The sequence below is a fragment of the Oryctolagus cuniculus genome, chromosome 9, assembly GCF_051225735.1.
Source record: "Oryctolagus cuniculus isolate XC-2025 breed Fujian yellow rabbit chromosome 9, ASM5122573v1, whole genome shotgun sequence".
Lineage (NCBI taxonomy): Eukaryota > Metazoa > Chordata > Mammalia > Lagomorpha > Leporidae > Oryctolagus > Oryctolagus cuniculus.
In genome coordinates, this window is record NC_142875.1 from 96,406,385 (window position 1) to 96,425,023 (window position 18,639).

The following is an 18,639-nucleotide window of genomic DNA, read 5'->3' on the forward strand; positions in this document are numbered from 1 at the left end:
GGCGGGGCAGTGCGGGGTGGACAGGGACCTGCCGTCTAGCGCCTCCCAGTGTGCACATTAGCAGAAGGCTGGAACTAGGAGCAGGCGCTCAAGCCAGGGGAATCTAACAGGAGATGTGGGGAGCGCAATACCAGCTTAACAGCCACACCACATGCCTGCCCCTGGAAATACATCTAAAATTTTCAACATTTACTTGAAAGGTAGAGAAAGGGAGAGCTCCCAAATGCCTGCAAATCGCAGGGCTGAAGCTGGGATCCAGGAACTCAGCTGTTTGCCCTCTTACCTGCTGCCTCCACGGGTCTACATTAGCAGGAAGCTGGAATGAAAAACTCAAGCAGGGCCTTGTTTTTTGCACAGGCAGAGTTAGAGAGAGAGAGAGAGAGAGACAGAGAGAAAGGTCTTCCCTCGTTGGTTCACCCCCAAAAAGGTCACTACAGCCAAATCCAAAGCCAGGAGCCAGTCTCCCACGGACTTGGGCCAGTCTCCCACTGCCTCCCTGGGTCACAGCAGAAAGTTAGACTGGAAGAGGAGCAACTTGGACAGAGCCCAGCACCCCAACTGGGACTAGAACCTGGGGTGCTGGCGCCACAGGTGGAAGATTAGCCTAGTGAGCCATGGCACCAGCCCCGGAGCAGGTCTCAGAAGCTACCACTCCTATGTGGGATGCAAGTGTCTCAATCAGCATCTTAACTGATAGGCTAAATGCCTCCCCCTTTTGGAAATATTTTGACATTGTTTTCTACATCTCCAGCTCACTAGAGATTCTAAAATTCCTAGGAAAAATAAAATGAGATTCTGATAATTCATGTATATCAAATCTCACACTTTCCTTATTAATGCCAATTGTGTTTAATTTCACAATTATAGATCTCAACAAACTTCAACATTTACTTTTTCCACTCCTAAGAAGTAGATGAAAGGCTCTAGTTTTTAGCAATTAATTAAATACTATCATATCTGATTGATCAAAGCAAACTAGGAAATAATTTTTGTTAACTTGCAACTAATTTCAAATTGGGGAAAGTTGCAAGAATTTGAATACTAATGAATTCTAGAAGGGGTGGAGTTGCCTGCAATGCTGCATCCCATTTAGGAGTGCAGGTTTAAGTCCCAATACTCTGCTTCCATCCAACTCCCTGCCATTGCACCTGGAAAAGCAGTGGATGGTAGCCTAAGTACTTGGGCCCCTGCCACACACATGGAAGACCTGGGTAGAGTTCCTGGCTCTTGGCTTTGGCCTGGCCCAATGTCTGTTGCAATTGTTTGGGGAGTGAACCAGTGCAGGAAAGATCTGCCTCCCTGTTCCCCTCATCACTCTGCCTTTCAAATAATTAAATCTGAAAAAAAAAAAAAAAGAATATGAACAGTATAAATAACTCCTTTATGTGCCTTTACCAGGTTTATCAATTGTTAATATGTTGGGCAGTTGGTTTTAGGTCCACACAATGACTCATAAAAAATGGATTAACCTGGTTCCTTCTGATTTGGGACTTCCTGTCATACAGAGATGTAGACCAAAGCACCTGCATTAGTAGTTACACGTGTTTGGTAGACTACAACCAAAACCACTTCTCATGCTCATGTTATTGATTTATGCTTTCCCCCTGTTTTCAACAAATTATTAAATCTAAATCATATGCTTGTTAAAACATTGCCTGGGTAGTCCACTCCCAACAGCTTGGCTAACTTTACACATATTACAAGGCTGAACTTTGGGCTCTAAGTGCCAAATTGAAAAATAAAATTCCAGGCCTTTCAATACAGAAGAAAATATATGAAAGCCATAAACTTCCCCAGATTTCCCAGCTTTGGCTCTTGCACTCCCTCTTCTGGCTAAAAGTTGCCCTGAAGACAGTTCAATTAAACATGATGGGATGGGAGATGGAGTAGGAGATGGGATGGTTTGTGGGTGGGAGGGTGGTCATGGGGGAAAAACTGCTATAATCCAAAAGTTCTACTTTCGAAATTTATATTTATTAAATAAAAGTTTTCTAAAAAAAATAAAAACAAACAAAAACATCATGACTATTAAAACAATTATGTGGGGGCTGGCACTGTGGGATCACGGATGCAGTGCTAGCATCTCATATAGGCGCCGGTTTGGGTTCTTGTTGCTCTACTTCTGATCCAGCTCTCTGCTGTGGCCTGGGAAAGCAGTAGAAGATGGCCGAAGTCATTGGGCCCCTGCACCCTCATGGGAGACCTGGAATAAGCTCCTGGTTCCTGGCTTCAGTTCAGCACAGCTCTAGCTGTTGTGGCCATCTGAGGAGTGAACCAGCGGATGGAAGATCTCTCTCTCTCTCTCTCTCTCTCTCTGCCTCTCCTTCTTTCTCTGTGTACCTCTGACTTTCAAATAAATAAATAAATCTTTAAAAAATACAATTATGTGATACAGAACCAACAGAGCACCACTGTAGATTTAAACAAAAGGAGGAAGGGCATTGAGATTATGCTGGTCCAAATGTCCTGCATCCACAGGAGAAGGCGATGTACAAGATTAGAAAAAGAAGATGACTGCAAAGCTAGGAGGACATCTTCTGCTTACCTAGAACGTCCACCCGTGAAGCCCACGTCAAGGTCATATGGCCAGTTGACGGAGACAGGGGAGAAAGAGGTGGGGATGAAGGCTGGGAGGGAGGTATCAGGCACCAGGAGTAATCACCTGATATTGCTGATCTTTAAAACTTAGGAAACCTTTGCCCAAGTAGCCACCTCTGCAATCCAGGTTCCTTGAAGGCAGGAACTGAGTCCAGTTTATCTTAGTGGCATGCGTAGGCTGCACAGTTTCTTATTCAATGAATTGAGAGTGACGGGGCTGTCATTGTGGCCCAGTGGTTAAGCCACTGCTCGAGCACGCTGGCATCCCATTTTGGAATGCCTGGGATTGAGTCCCGCCTCTGCTTCTGACCCAGCTTCCTGCTACTGCCTGCTCTGCGAGGCAGCAGACGGTGGCTCACTTCCTTGGGCCCTGCCACCACTGGGGGAGACCGGGATGGAGTTCCTGGTTTCTGGCTTTGACCTGGTCCAGCCTCGGCTGTTCTGGGCATTTAGGGAGTGGATAGAAGATCTCTCTCCCTCCCTTATCCTCTCTCTCTCTGCCTTTCAAAAAAAAAGAGCAATTACCACATGAAGTCTGCTGGTAGTAGTTTCATACTAAATGAGTAGATTTTAGTGGCTTTTGCCACAAAACCAAAAAAAAAAAAAAAGGGTGACTATGTGAGACAACAGGTATGTTAGTTTGCTTCAGTAACCTGTTTTCCCCCAAAGAAGCCTTTTATTTAAGGAATACAAACTTCATTCATTTTATGAGTACAAATTTAGGAATATAGTGATTCTTCCTAGCATACCCCTCTCCACTCACACTCCCACTCCTCCTCCTCCTCCCTCTCCCATTCTTAGTCTCATTCTCCACTAAGATTCATTTTAGATTAACTTTATACACAGAAGACCAACTCTATACTAGGCAGAGTTCAACAATTTGCATAATAAAACAAAAGCAAAAGCAAAAACAAACAAACAAAAAAACCTGTTCCTCAACAGTCCAGACAAGGGCTGTTCAAAGTCATTGCATCTTGGGCTGGCGCCGCGGCTCACTAGGCTAATCCTCCGCCTTGCGGCACCGGCACACTGGGTTCTAGTCCTGGTCGGGGCGCCGGATTCTGTCCCGGTTGCCCCTCTTCCAGGCCAGCTCTCTGCTGTGGCCAGGGAGTGCAGTGGAGGATGGCCCAAGTGCTTGGGCCCTGCACCACATGGGAGACCAGGAAAAGCACCTGGCTCCTGCCATCGGATCAGCGTGGTGCACTGGCCACAGCGGCCATTGGAGGGTGAACCAGTGGCAAAAGGAAGACCTTTCTCTCTGTCTCTCTCTCTCACTGTCCACTCTGCCTGTCAAAAAATAAATAAATAAATAAAAACCAAAGTCATTGCATCTCGAAGTTAATTTCACTTTTTTTTAGAAACTTAATTAACTTTAAAGAAGCACCCAAGAATGATACATCTTTTGCAAGCACTTAGACATAATTATAATACAACTCTTTGAAGACAGAGGTCCTGCATGGGAAGTTAGTGCACAGTGACTTCTGTTGTTGATTTAACAACTAACACTCTTATGTATGATGTCAGTGATCACCTGAGGCTCTTGACATGAGCTGCCTAGACTATGGAAGCCTTTTGAATCCACAAACTGTCAGTATTTAGACAAGGTCATAAGCAAAGTGGAAATTTTCTCCTCCCTTCTTTGATGACTGCTTTTTTCCTTCAGTAACCATATTACTATCTGTATATATCTGTACCATTATGTTGTATACCTTGAGTATATACAATTTTTTTTATTTGACATATAGAGTTATAGACAGTGACAGAAAGAGACAGAGAGAAAGGTCTTCCTTCCATTGGCTCACCCCACAAATGGCCGCTATGGCAGGTGCTGCGCCAATCCAAAGCCAGGAGCCAGGTGCCTCCTCCTGGTCTCCCATGCGGGTGCAGGGGCCCAAGCACTTGGGTCATCCTCCACTGCCCTCCTGGGCCACAGCAGAGAGCTGGACTGGAAAAGGGGCAACCGGGACTAGAACCCGGCACCCATATGGGATACTGGCGCCGCAGGTGGAGGATTAACCAAGTGAGCCACAGCACTGGCCCCAATACAATTTATTTTTAAAAATAGGTGAAGGAGGACGGCACCGCAGCTCAATAGGCTAACCCTCAGCCTTGCGGCTCCAGCACAATGGGTTCTAGTCCCAGTCGGGGCACCGGATTCTGTCCCGGTTACCCCTCTTCCAGGCCAGCTTTCTGCTGTGGCCCGGGAGTGCAGTGGAGGATGGCCCAAGTGCTTGGGCCCTGTAACCCATGGGAGACCAGGATAAGCACCCGACTCCTGGCTTCGGATCAGCGCGGTGCGCCGGCCACAGCGGCCATTGGAGGGTGAACCAACAGTAAAGGAAGACCTTTCTCTCTGTCTCTCTCTCTCATTGTCCACTCTGCCTATCAAAAAAAAAAAAAAATAGGTGAAGGAAAAGAAGAATAAGTGACTAATATATTTGATTTTGTTTAACATGTGCACATTTGTTGTTTGTTTCAATCTGAAATACAAATACTAAAGTAATAAATTATAGTAAACAAATATTAAAGTATCTAGGAACTAATAGCTTTTCAGTAACCAAAATTATTTACATCCCTCTATGTAGATGCATTTTTCCAATTGTTCCTGAAACCCACCTGTTTGCATTTTTTTAGAATAATACTATTCTAGACCTAGAATGGGCTACAGGAGGTATCTATTTTACAGCCCAAATCAATAGTTACCAGTTTAGTGTTTGAACATCATCATACACAATTCTACAGATTGCATCCCCTCTCACCTGTCCTGGGCTTAATCATGTTTGCTACATACCCTAAAAGGGTAAATAGTTGTGGCATTGCCAGGGCAACAAGAGCTTCAGTGGAGTGGGACAGGGAAGTTTTGGATCGCAGAGGCCACAGGGCAGGGCGATGCTTGCTGCCCAGCGTGGAATTCCGTCTTCTCCGTGGCACAGACTTCCCCGTCCATGCCCTCATCCTGCCTTTCGAGGAGCTTCGCTGGGTTTCCCTAGGGGTCAAAGCGCAATGCGGGATCATCATTAATTCAGATCAAAGGCAACAGTAGTGAAAATTAATAACTGCCATTTATCAAAGGCCGACTGGGTGTGTATATTCTCTCTCTCTTTCCCTCTCTCTCTCTCTCTCTCTCTTGCGTGATGCAGAATTCTGACTATCATCTGGGATCACAGGGGCATGGGGAGCTCAGCTTTGGCCTCCCAGTTCCGCTGAAATCCTGCCTCTTGCCTTGGCTTCAGCTGCGGGCGCCCGCTTCCATGCTCTTTCTGGCCTCGCTGAACTTGTGCAGAATCAAGGTTCAGGGCTTGCCGAGCTTACTGTTGCATCTGATTATTGCAACATCAGTAAGACAAACTTGCAGATTTAGTGCTAACAGTGGAATATGAGTGGTCCCTGATTTACTACAGTCCAGTATATGATTTTTTTTTTTTTTACTTTATGGTGGTGCAAAAGTGATATGCATTCAGTGGAAACCACATTTGGAATTTTGAATTTGGATCTTTTCCAGGCCTTGTTCTGTGAGGCCCCAGGCTTTCTTGCATACTGAGCAGTGGCAGCCCCATCATCACCAGGGGCCATGACCCACGCTCCACAGAGTGCTCTGGGGCGAAGCTAGGGTGTGCAGTATGTTAAATGTACTCCCATGCATTTTCCACTTCGAATATTTTCAATATCATTGGGATGCAATCCTGTTGTAAGTGGAGGCTCATCTGCACAGGACTTACTTTCAAATAAAGGCAAGCATTCTATACGAATTGTTGAGTGCAAGGCTGCCTCTTTGTATTTAGAAACTGGAATTCTATGAGTCAGCAGAGAGTGAATCTATATTTATTATTGTAAGACGTGGTGAATGTGAAATCCATTAATTTTTTGTAAAATAAGGCATGCTAGCTTTTGGATACATATCCTTTTTTTTAGTCAACAAATGTTCATGCACATTTAAATGACAATAGATGGCAGAACTATGCAGATTAGTAGATGGAATCCCCATTTCAGACTTTGCAGAATTGTTTGATATACTGGCATCTTTAGCATTAATAAAGTGGCATTTGATGACTGTATTTATTGGTTTTCTTTTTACATTCTTCTTAAGCCATGATCCTGTTATGGAAAAATGCCCTTTTGAAATTCTTCAGTGTTTATAATCAGCATGTTTTTTTTCCCCCACTTAAAATGTCACAGGAGGATGGACTCACAAGTCATTCTCCCACAAGTTCCCTGGTAAATCATCTTTGATCCACACATGAGAAGACCAAATGCAGAAAAGTAGAATATTTCTTTTTTTTAAAAAAATATTTCTTTGAAAGGCAAAGAGAGAGCAACAGAAAACTTGAACCTAAGGTTCACTCCCCAGATGCCCACAGCAACCGGGGCTAAGCTGGGCCAATGTGAAGCCAGAAGCTGAGAACTGAATCCAGATCACCCACATAGGTGGCAGGGACCCAATTCCTTGAGCCATCACCTCTGCATCCTAGGGTCTGCATTGGCAAGAAGCTAGAACTGGGAGGGGGCCAGTACTGTGACGTAGCGGGTAAAGCCGCCACCTGCAGTGCCAGCATCCCATATGGGTGCTGGTTCGAGTCCCAGCTGCTCCACTTCTGATCCAGCTCTCCGCTATGGCCTGGGAAAGCAGAGCTGGAACTGGGAGCAGAGCCAGGACTTACAGCGAGGTGCTCCTGAGTGCAATGCGGGCACCCCGAGTGCCATCCTGATCGCTGCACCCAGTGCTCATCCCAAATACTTCTTTTTAAGTGAGCTACTCAAATACCTTGCTTCTCTTCCTATAACAGTCAAAAGTGGGCTCTACTTATTAACAGGTAGGTAGCTACCAAAGGAAAAATCTAGCCACTGATAGTGGAGAAATTATTTCTCTTCTCCATAGTGTTAAACGTATAACATTACACTGATAAAACTTTCAGGGTAAAATCACGTTAATGTGGTAGGTTAACTGAAGAAACAGCCCGAATGCTCTATCCCCACGCGTGTATCCATAGCTTGGCCATGGCTTTGCAGTTCTTTCTACCACTAGGTGGTGTCCATTTTCCACTCTGGATCTGGGCAGCCTTGTAACTTAATCCAGCCAACAGAAGGCAGCAGAAGGGACTGCTGCACCGGCCCTGAGCCCAGTTCTCAAGAGCTCTTGCATGCTTCTGCTCTCACTCCTTGGCCCCTCCACACCTGCAGAACGAGTTCAGTCATCTGCAGGAGGACAAGCAGAGGACACAGTAGCAGCTGAGGGTATCCCACCCTGGCCAGTCCCAGCACACCTACCCAAGTGACTGCAGCCACAGCAGCTGAGTAGTTCAGCTGAGATCCGTGAGAGCAGGACTCCCTGGCTGCCTGCAGAATGGCGGAAAGACAACTGATAGAGTTAATGAGTGCTTATTTATATCAGTATCAGGCTTATTCTTTTATCCCAGGGGCCTCTGTCACTTTACAACTTGGCCACTTAGAATTAAGGTGAGGATTACCACTCCCAATGTATAAGGAACCACACAATAGAGCCTCATTATGGTCTGGAGCTTTCTCAGGTCCTAGTCCACGTCTATTTCACCCTAGAGCTGTGTGCATAACCACTGAGATACATCTTCACTCCAACACACAGTCTGGGATGAGCTCCAGCAAGAACAGAGAAGTCTCGAATATATGTGATGTTAGGAAATGAAGAAAGCTGCTCCCATGTGAAAACTACTGCCATGTATTAAATGCACCGAATTTTCTGGAAAAGGGGTTGGTACGGCAGGGAGTGTCATAATCTCATTGCAAACTGGCGGCCAGGAGAGCAATAAAAGTTTTGTGGGGTAGATGCTTGCCCTTGCATCAAGATTCCCATGCCAGGGCTTGCTCTGGGGGTAAAGCTACCACCTACAGTGCGGGCATCCCATACGGGCACTGGTTCAAGTCCCAGCTGCTCCACTTCTGATCCAGCTCCCTGCTAATACACCTGGGAAAGCAGTGGAAGATGGCTTATGTGGGAGATTCAGACAGAGTTTCATGCTCCAGCTTCACAGCTGTTAGGGCCATTTGGAGAGTGAATCAGCAGGTATAAGATCTCTGCTTGGGGCCGGTGCTGTGGTGTAGTGGGGTAAGCCTCCACCTGTGGCACCAGCATCCCATATCGGTACTGGTTCGAGTCCTGGCTTCTCCTCTTCTGATCCAGCTCCCTGCTAATGGCCTGGAAAGCAGCAGAAGATGACCCAAGTACTTGGGCCCCTGCACCCACCTGGGAGACCTGGAATAAGCTCTTGGCTCCTGGCTTTGGATCTGCCAGCTCTGGCTGTTTTGGCCATTTGGGGAATGAACCAGCAGAGGGAAGACCTCTCTCTCTCTGTCTCTCCCTCTGTCTGTAATTCTACCTCTCAACAAAATAAAAATCTTAAAATAAATAAATAAAGAAAACTTGGAACTTTAACAAAAAAAGATCTCTGCTCTGTCTGTAACTCTGCCTTTCAAATAAATAAATCAAATCTTTCTTTCTTTTTTTTTTTTTTTTTTTTTTTTTTTAATTTGAGAGCCAGCGAGAGAGTCTCAGAAACAGAAAGCCTTCCATCCACTGGTTCACATCCGCCCCCGCTCCCCACCCCTCCAATGCTTGCAACAGGTAGAGCTGGACCAGGATGAAGCTGGGCACAGGGAACTCAACCTTGGGTTTCCCATGTGGGTAGCAGGGATTCAATTACCTGAGCCATCACCAGTTGTCTCCTAAGGTGTCCGCTGGCAGGAAGCTCCAACTGGGACTAGAGCCAGCTGTAGAAGCCAGGTTCTGCGACACAGGCCCTGGGCATTTTAACTGCCCTGCAATCCATTTTTAATACATCCCTTCCATGATTCTCATGGATGCTAAAGGCTGAGAGCCACGAGGCTAAAGGAGGCCTTTTTTTAAGGCACTTTAAGTTCAGATCTTGTTTCAGTCCAGAAAGATGGAGAGAGGCGGCTCTTATCATCTTAGCTCTTTGCTCACGGCGGGGTCCTGTGGGAAGCCGGGGTTCCCTTGCTCCCTGGCTCAGTTTGGTAAATGAAAGCAGGCAGGGGAAAGTCACAGGAGAAGTTGCCGGCTGCTGGGTGAGGCCTGGGAACTCCTCCCCTGCACCTTCGGCAGAACCCTGCAGCCACCCTCACAAGCTCAAAGCACCTTGAACATGTGTCATGGGCCAACTATTTCCAAGCAAGATGCCTTGCCTCCAGCTGTGAAATTGATTAGTTGCCTTAACGTCCCAGAAGAGTGTCCATGGCAGCTAGGGTCGCTATTTTCAAACAGGACAACACCACAGTGTGTGAGAGGGGCAGGGCTGCAGGGCTGTGTATTCGGAACAGGAAAACACTTTTTTTTTTTTTTTCTGAAGTTGGGAGCTGGCACACACAGGGGGATCAGTGTGTGAAGAAATGCGATATCAATTTTATTATGTTGGATTTTTTTTTTGTTTGACTAGCCGAAACATACATTCCGTACCACAAAGCCACTTCTGAAATCAGTATCCAGTGCCGGCATTGCATATGGGCACCGGGTTCTAGTCCCAGTTGCTCCTCTTCCAGTCCAGCTCTCTGCTATGGCCTGGGAAAGCAGTAGAAGATGGCCCAAGTCCTTGGGCCCTGCACCTGCATGGGAGACCTGGAAGAAGCTCCTGGCTTCTGGCTTCGGATTGGCACAGCTCCAGCTGTTGTGTCCAACTGGGGAGTGAACCAGAGAATTGAAGACCTTTCTCTCTCTCTCTCTGCCTCTCCTTTTCTCTATGTAACTCTAACTTTCAAATAAATAAATAAATATTTTTAAAAAATGAGGTTGTGGAATTAGAAGAAGAAAAAGAAGATGGGAATTGGTCCACAGTGCCTCTGGGGAAGGTCTGGTCCTTGCCAACAGTGTGGCTGGTGAACTCCCTACTTGTATTCAGGAACATTCTATGGAGGGCAGGATAGAAATCAAACGTGCCTTATATAATACACGTGATGCACAGAAGTGATTACTCAGATCTGGTTTCTTTTTCCCTTGTCCTGGTCATTGTTTTTCATCAGAATGAGTTGTAAAGGTCCAATTAAAACCTGCCAGTCCCTTGCCCAGGGAAACTAAGCTTGTAGAAGAGTTCAGCCGTGGCCCATTGCATTCATCGTGCCCAGCCTTCACTTCCCCAGGTCATTGGTACATTTTCTAGTACTATTATGATACTCTGGTTTCTCTTCAGCTCATATAAATCTTTTGCCTTTTACTAATACTGTTAGGAAATACCTGAGGCTGGGTAACTTATAGAGGAAAGAGCTTCCTTTAGCTCACAGTTTCAGGCTTTGAAAGTCCAAACAGCTGACTCTTGTGAGGTCCCCACCTGCTGTCACCTCATAGCAGATGGCACCAGGAGTAGATGGCAAGACAGAGTCAGCAAGCAACAACCTCCCACTATGCCCCATCTCTTAAAGGCCCCCCGAACCCCACTTCTTGGAACTACCATACTGGGGACAAAGCTTCCACCACATTAATCTTTGGAGGACAACTCAGAGCATCCAGAAGACACCTGCTAAGCACTCACCATGTGGCAGACATGCGCTGAACACAGGGATATACTTGCAAAAGGGTGGCCTAAAGGAAGGAGACTCATGTGGCAAAGAATTAAGTAAGATGTGGTGAGTAGGTGGGAGTGGATGGGTGCGATACTTTCTTCACTCATCACAAGGTCATGGCCAAAAGTCCTGTAACGAAAAGGAGGTGAACGAGAGAAAAGCATCAGTTATTTAACCCAAGTTTTCCATGACACAGGCGCCTTCTTAGATGAAGACTCAAAGAACCAGGGAGAATTGTTTTTATGCTGAGGCTCCACGAAGCGTGGGGAGCCAGGAGGAGACGCATGTGGACGAACAGTGGAGACAGCAGCAAGGCCTGCCTCTCTGGGTGGTGTTCCCTCCCCACCCCACCCTCAGGGGAGGGGGGAAGATCCTCTGGAGTGAGGATCTTTAGGGGAGCAGGGGTACTGTGGCTTCCTGGGTTCCTGGCTGGTGCTGGAGGACAGGGGCTCTATGCCTGCTGTGGAGGAGGAGGTAGGCGGGCAGAAGGAGGTTAGAATCTGTGGGGAATCCCACAGGAGTCTCAAAGAGTCACAGATCACCACTTCCCTGGAAAGGAGATGAACTGTGGAAACGCCACAGTAAAACATTGAGTTAAAACGTTACCACTAGCCACAAAATAAAAGTAAAGTGGAGTTACAAGTTGGGAGCGGAGGCAATACCTAACGGCTGTTAGGGAGACACTCCTACTCATACCAAGCAGACATCTCTGGTCAGTCAGATAACAGTGCGCTATGGGCAATATACCCTCCTACCCATGCTGACTGGACTGTTCATACATATGTAAGGCAGGAACAGTATTGACTGGACTGTTCAACTGCAAGCAAGGAGGAAACACATTGATTGGACAACAAGTTGGAGGATGGCAAGCTGGAGGACTGCCAGAAAATGAGGATAAAAAGGGGAGCCCTTGCACCACTCTCCATCCTTTCGAGGATCATGGCCTGGTGCATGTAAACCACCGGGAGCGGAAGAAAGAAGAACGGAGCTGAGCTGAGCTGTCACTGATGAGATCCTGACTCATTCCTGACCTGTCTGGCTTGCAATGCTGACATCCCCTATCGAGCACTGGTTTGAGCCTCAGCTGTTTAGCTTCTGATCCAGCTCCCTGCTGATGAACCTGGGAAAACAGTGGAAGATGACACAAGTACTTGGGCCTCTGCCACCCATGTGAGAGACCCAGATGGAGTTCTCAGTTTGGCCTGGCCCAGCCCCAACCACTGTAGCCATTTGGGAAGTAACTAGCAAAGATATTTCTTTATCTCTCTCTGCCTTTCAAATAAATAAATAAATCTTTGAATACATATATGTGGGAACTTCAAAATGTTTATGGAAAAATGGAACTAAAAGATAAGTTTTTAAGTCTTTTTACTTTTATGCCATATTTCATTTGCTAGTTCATTCCCCAAAGGCCTACAACAAACAAGATTGGACCAGGTAGAAGTCAGGCACCCAGAATTCAGTCTGTCTTCCGCACGAGTGGCAAGGACCCAAGTAGCATGAGCCTGCTGCCTTCCAGGGTGTGCATTAGTAAGAAGCCAGAATCAGAAATGGAGCCGGGACTCCATTTGCGATGCAGGCTTTCCAAGCCATGGCTTTACCACTGTGCCAGATGTCTGCCATCCTCTCTGTCTTACAATTTTGAAGTCCCCAGGGTCATAACCTTACTCCCTCTTAAAACCCCAGTTCCCTGCTGCCATCCGCTGTGCCTCTTGTCATCCCAGCTCCCCAGTTGGGTGGGGTGAGGATGCTGTGAGAAGAGGCCCCTCCCCAGAGCGCCCTCCCGAAGTGCATGGGCATCCCATGAATCCTATTCTTGGAAATGAGCCAGGGCAGAGCTTGGGGCCCGGCACGTGAGTGAAGTTCCTTCCCGGCTGTAATTGTCACCTTCGTTTTCTCCACAGGAGCTAAACTGCACAGTGAAGAACAGTAAGTCATCTCCCCTTGTTCCTCCTGGTGTGGCTGTGCTATAAAGCGATCGCCTCATGCTGAGTTCTGACACGGGCCCCACCATCCCACCCCGGGGCCCGTGTGGCTGCACGCTCCGTGGGAGGCACTGTGGAGAGCCCTGGATGTGTGCACCTGCACTGCCTGCGTGGAAGCCAAAGTCAGGAAATGAGGGATGGAACTGTGGGCTGGGTTTGGAAAGGATTCTCTGGGGTGCTGCCCTAGTACAGCCGTAAGCCAGTTTCGGTCACCACAACTTGCTTGTGGAAAGTCACAGACACCTGTACTGCTGGTCAGGTTTTGTTTAATTCCAGAAAAGGTACATATTTCAAGTGTCCTGACATACCTCATCCCTCCTGGGCCGTATTTCTAACCACTGCTTCATCTAAAAACCAACCTGCGTACTTTTTTTGGCTCCTAAAATGTCCTTTAGACATCAGAGCTTTGCAATAACCCAGGCAAGTACTGGAATAGTGGTAGTGGAGCTCTCTGGACCTGCTGCCGGGCCAACACAGGGCCTCTGTTTCAACTCTGATTCCCGCCTTTCCCTGCCAGGTACCTGCCTGGATGACAGCTGGATCCACCCTCGAAACCTGACCCCCTCATCATCTAAAGATGTCCAGATCCAGCTGCACTTGGCCTACACCCGGTCTGGAGACCTTGTCCCTGTGGTTCACGTCGAATGGATGCTACAGACAGATGGTGAGTGGGCGTATCATGGGATTCTGCCACCTCCATACCACCTGCCCCTTCTGATTCAGAGTTGGGTTCCCAAGCCTGTGTTCAGACACAAGGACCCAGATTCATAGCTGGAAGGACCCATCGTTGCATGCAGTTAATGCTTTTTCTGCACTTTAGATAGCAACCCCCAGTAATATCTTTTCATCACGCCGTCCTTCATAAAAGGCCTTCCTGCAGTCTGATTATCACTCTGGGGAGAGGGGAGGCAAGTAGTTAATCTTAGGACTACAGTGCCGAATACTTACTGGGAAAACGGTAACATATTGGCCAAGCCTGCTTTTTCCCTTCATTTAGGGGCCAACACTTTTAAAAACACATGCCCTGAACCTCTTCAGAGAGTGTTTGTGTTGCAGAACTGGGAGGATAAGGTGCTGTGAGAGCCAGCCCAGATCAGTGAACAGGGCATGGGGGAGGTTCTCCATGTAAAGCCCCAGCCTGAATGCTCCCTGTGGCTGCAGGTGATACCCATGCCATGTTGCCTATGCCCAAGCCACAGATTTGCAAAGCCTGGTGGTTAAGATTGCCCATGTCCCAAGTCACAGTGCCTGGGCTCACTTCCCAGCTGTGCTTCTGGCTCCAGCTTCCTGCCAATGCACACCCTGGAGGCAGCGGTGAGGACTCAAGTAGTTGAGTCTCTGCCACCCGTGTGGGAGACCAGGACCAGCCCTGTCTGTTGTGGATGAGAGCTCTTTCTTTCTGCCTCTCAAATGAATAAATAAAAGTAAAAGAAGCACATGTTACTCTAGCAAATGTGCTTTAAATATTCTGCTTTTGAAATGTGCAGAGCCTTCACTGAGAGCCCAGGACAAGGCGTCCTTGTCCTTGTCCGGTAGATGTGACTGTCCACACGCAGAGGCGAATCAAGGCCCCAGAGTGCCCTGAGGAACAGGGAGCAGAGAGTTAGGCAAGACGGGAAGTGAGCAAGCATGGCAGAGAGGGAAGTGACACACCCTGTGGTTATGATGGCTGAGCTGCATCTGTTTGTCTCCTCTCCCGCACTCTGACCTTCAGCCAGCATCTTATACCTGGAGGGTGCAGAGCTATCCATCCTGCAGCTGAACACCAATGAGCGATTATGTGTCAAGTTTGAGTTTCTCCAGGTCTTCAAAGAGGGAGGTGCCTTTCTCTGAAGGGAGGAGAGAACCTCCACTTTGACTATGACCGTGTCTAAAGAAGAAAGGAGTCGGAGAACTCAAGGGGCTTCCATAGCCTTGGAAACTCATGACTGGTGCATAGGGAGATTACTGATGCCATAAACAGGAGTGTCAATTTGTAAAGTCAACAACAGGAGTCACTGTGCACTTACTCCTCATGTAGGATCTCTGTCCTTAATGTGCTGTACACTGAGGCTTAATGCTATAACGAGTACTCAAACAGTATATTTCACTTTGTGTTTCTATGGGGGTGCAAACGATTGAAATCTTTACTTAATGTACACTAAACTGATCTTCTGTAAAAAAAAAAAAAAAAAAAAGAAATTATCAATTCCCAACTTGACTCTCACTGGGATTAAACATGACAATAGGTCTGATCTGATTTCATCATCATTTAAAAAAAATCATCTATTATTTTTCACTTTATGTTTCTGTGTGGGAGCAAACTGTTGAAATCCTTACTTAAGGTATACTAAGCTGATCTTCTGTATATTAAGATAATCGAAAATGAATCTTGATGTGAATGGAAGGGGAGAGGGAGTGGGAAAGGGGAGGGTTATGGGTGGGAGGGACGGTATGGGGGGGAAGCCATTGTAACCCATGAGTCGTACTTTGGAAATTTATATTCATTAAATAAAAGATAAAAAAAAAAAAGTTTGAGTTTCTCTCCAGACTGAAGCATCACCACAGGCGGGTAAGGACAGAGCTCGTGAGCGCAGCGTGTGCCCTTCCCTGCCCCAGTGTGGACCTGCCCCCAAAGGCGGGCGCAGATTTACCATGGAGGCTGCTTCTAGGATGGGTGGTGTGTTTGTGGGCGCCTCCCTGACCTCCCAGCCTTGTGCTTTCTCCCATTTTCCCTTTCCACTCTGCGAGGAAGTGGACTTGGCACACGACCTCCACAGCCCTGCCTCTCGCCATTTTTGTTTGCACCTGGAATTAATCTGGTGATGGCCACCAGGAATAAAACACGGTGTCCAGACCAAAGGGCTGCTGTGGGTGGCGCGGAGCTGCGAGTCCAGCGGTGGTTTCACCGCCAGATGGGAGAACGTTCTGCCTATTCAGTTTGCTTAAAGCAGTGGATCTCAGAGTTTGTGCCCTGGGGCAGCAGCATCAGCAGCCCCCCGGGGTTTGTGTATGTGAATACTTCAAAAAGTGCTTGGAAAATGGAGTTAAAAGATAAGTTCAGAGATGGGTATTTTATGTAGCAGCAATACTCTGCTTGAGAGTCCCACATTCCATCAGGGTACCAGTTTGAATCCTGGCTCCTCGGAGTCTAATCCGGCTTCCTGCTAATGCCTCTGGAAGGCAGCAGATGATGGCTCAAGTTCTTGGGCCTCTGCCACACCTGTGGGAGACCTGGATGGAGTTCTGGACTCCTGGCTTTGGGTCTGGTCCAGCCCTGAGATCTCTCTGTGTGAGACCCTCACCTGTCAGGCTGGAAGAGCCACAGTGTCTCTCAACACCTGATGAGCATGTCTGTTTATTAGCATTCAGGCACCAACTTTTATAGGGTAAGAGGGGGAGAAAAAACCTGGGGTAGTAATGGCGATTCTATAGGGCAGAAGGGGCAGCATGCCAAAAGACCCCTAACCAATCGACTTAAAGGTCATGTAGGCCCCTGGCCTGCTTTGTACAACCTGCCCACTTCTGGAATGTGGGAGTTGCTTATTGGCTCTCTGTTTATCAATCGTAAAGGCAGAGCCATAGGCTTCCAACAGGAAGGAAGGATGGGGGAAATGGGCCTGGAGCTCCTGCTGCCTGCCAGCAGCCAGGCTGTGGGGTCCCTCCCAACCTCCCACGTGGGCAGGGCAGGCAGTCCCACAGGATCACCCACACAGCCCTAGCTGTTGCAAGCATTTGGGAGTGAACCAGCCAATGGAAGATATCTCTCTCTCTCTCTCTCTCTCTCTCTGCCTTTCAAGTAGTTGAAAATAAATAATTTTTTTTTTTAAAAAAGATAAGTTTAGGGGAGGGTGTTCGGTGTACCAGTTAAGATGCTGCTCGGGGGCCAGCACTGTGGTGTAGTAGGCTGGGCCTCTGCCTGTGGTGCTGGCATCCAATATGGGCACTGGTTTGTGTCCCAGCTGCTCCTCTTCCACTCTAGCTCTCTGCTAACAACCTTGGAAAGCAGTAGAGGATGGCCAACAGCTTGGGCCCCTGAACCCATGTGGGAGACTCAGAGGAGGCTCCTGGCTCCTAGCTTCGGATAGGTCCAGCTCTAGCCGTTGCGGCCATTTGAGGAGTGAACCATCAGATGGGAGATCTCACTCTCTCTCTCTCTTTTTCTATCTCTTTGTAACTCTGCCCTTCAAATAAATAAATTTAAAAAAGATGCTGCTTGGGATGCCTGCATCTCATGTCAGAGTACCTGGGTTCAAGTCCCACCTCAGCCTCTCAGTTCCAGCCTCCTACTAATGCACACCCTGTGAAGCAGCAGGCGATGGCATATGTGCTTGGGTCCCTGCCACCCAAATGGGAGACCTGGATTGAGTCTCCACTTCCAGGCTTCATCGTGGTCCAGCTGAGGCTGTTGCAGGCATTTGTGGGGTGAACCAGTGCATGGGGAGATTCTCTCCCTCTCTCCTTCTCTCCCTCTAACACACACACTTACTCACTCACTCACTCTCTCTGCCTTTCAAATAAACAAGTTTATTTTGATGTAAAAAAAAAAATTGGAATCCATACATATGAGGAATCTTCAAACGTTTCAGGGAAAATGCATACTGTGAAAAAGCTATGTATGGATTTTAGAATTTTTTGCACCAAAATAAACTCAACTTTTAATTCCATTTTTCATGGACATTTTGAAATACCCTCTTTTTTTTTAAGATTTTATTTTTTTACTTGAAAGTCAGAGTTACAGAGAAGCAGAGACAGAGAGTGAGAGAGGTCTTCCATCCATTGGTTCATTCCCCAGATGGCCTCAATGGCCAGAGCTAGGCTGATCCAAAGCCAGTAGGTTCCTCCAGGTCTGCCACATGGGTGCAGGGGCCCAAGCACTTGGACCATCTTCCGCTGCTTTCCCAGGCCATAGCAGAGAGCTGGATGGGAAGAGGAGCAGCCGGGACTAGAACCGGCGCCTATATGGGATGTTGGCATTGCAGGTAGTGGCCTTACCCACTCTGCCACATGCTAGTCCCTACCCTCATATTTTTTTTTTTTTTTTGCTTTCTTTTTTTTTTTTTTTTAGAAATATAATGTAAAGTTTATTGGGAAATTTTATGTTATTTACATATACATATATATTTATTGGGAAAAATGTATCACTTCTTTTTTTTTTTTTTTAACTTTTATTTAATGAATATACGTTTCCAAAGTACGAATAATGGATTACTATGGCTTCCCCCCCATACCGTCCCTCCCACCCACAACCCTCCCCTTTCCCACTCCCTCTCCCCTTCCATTCACATCAAGATTCATTTTCGATTATCTTAATATACAGAAGATCAGCTTAGTATACATTAAGTAAGGATTTCAACAGTTTGCTCCCACACAGAAACATAAAGTGAAAAATAATAGATGATCTTTTTTGATGATGATGAAATCAGATCAGACCTATTGTCATGTTTAATCCCAGTGAGAGTCAAGTTGGGAGTTGATAGTTTCTTTTTTTTTTTTTTTTTTTTTTTTACAGAGGATCAGTTTAGTATGCATTAAG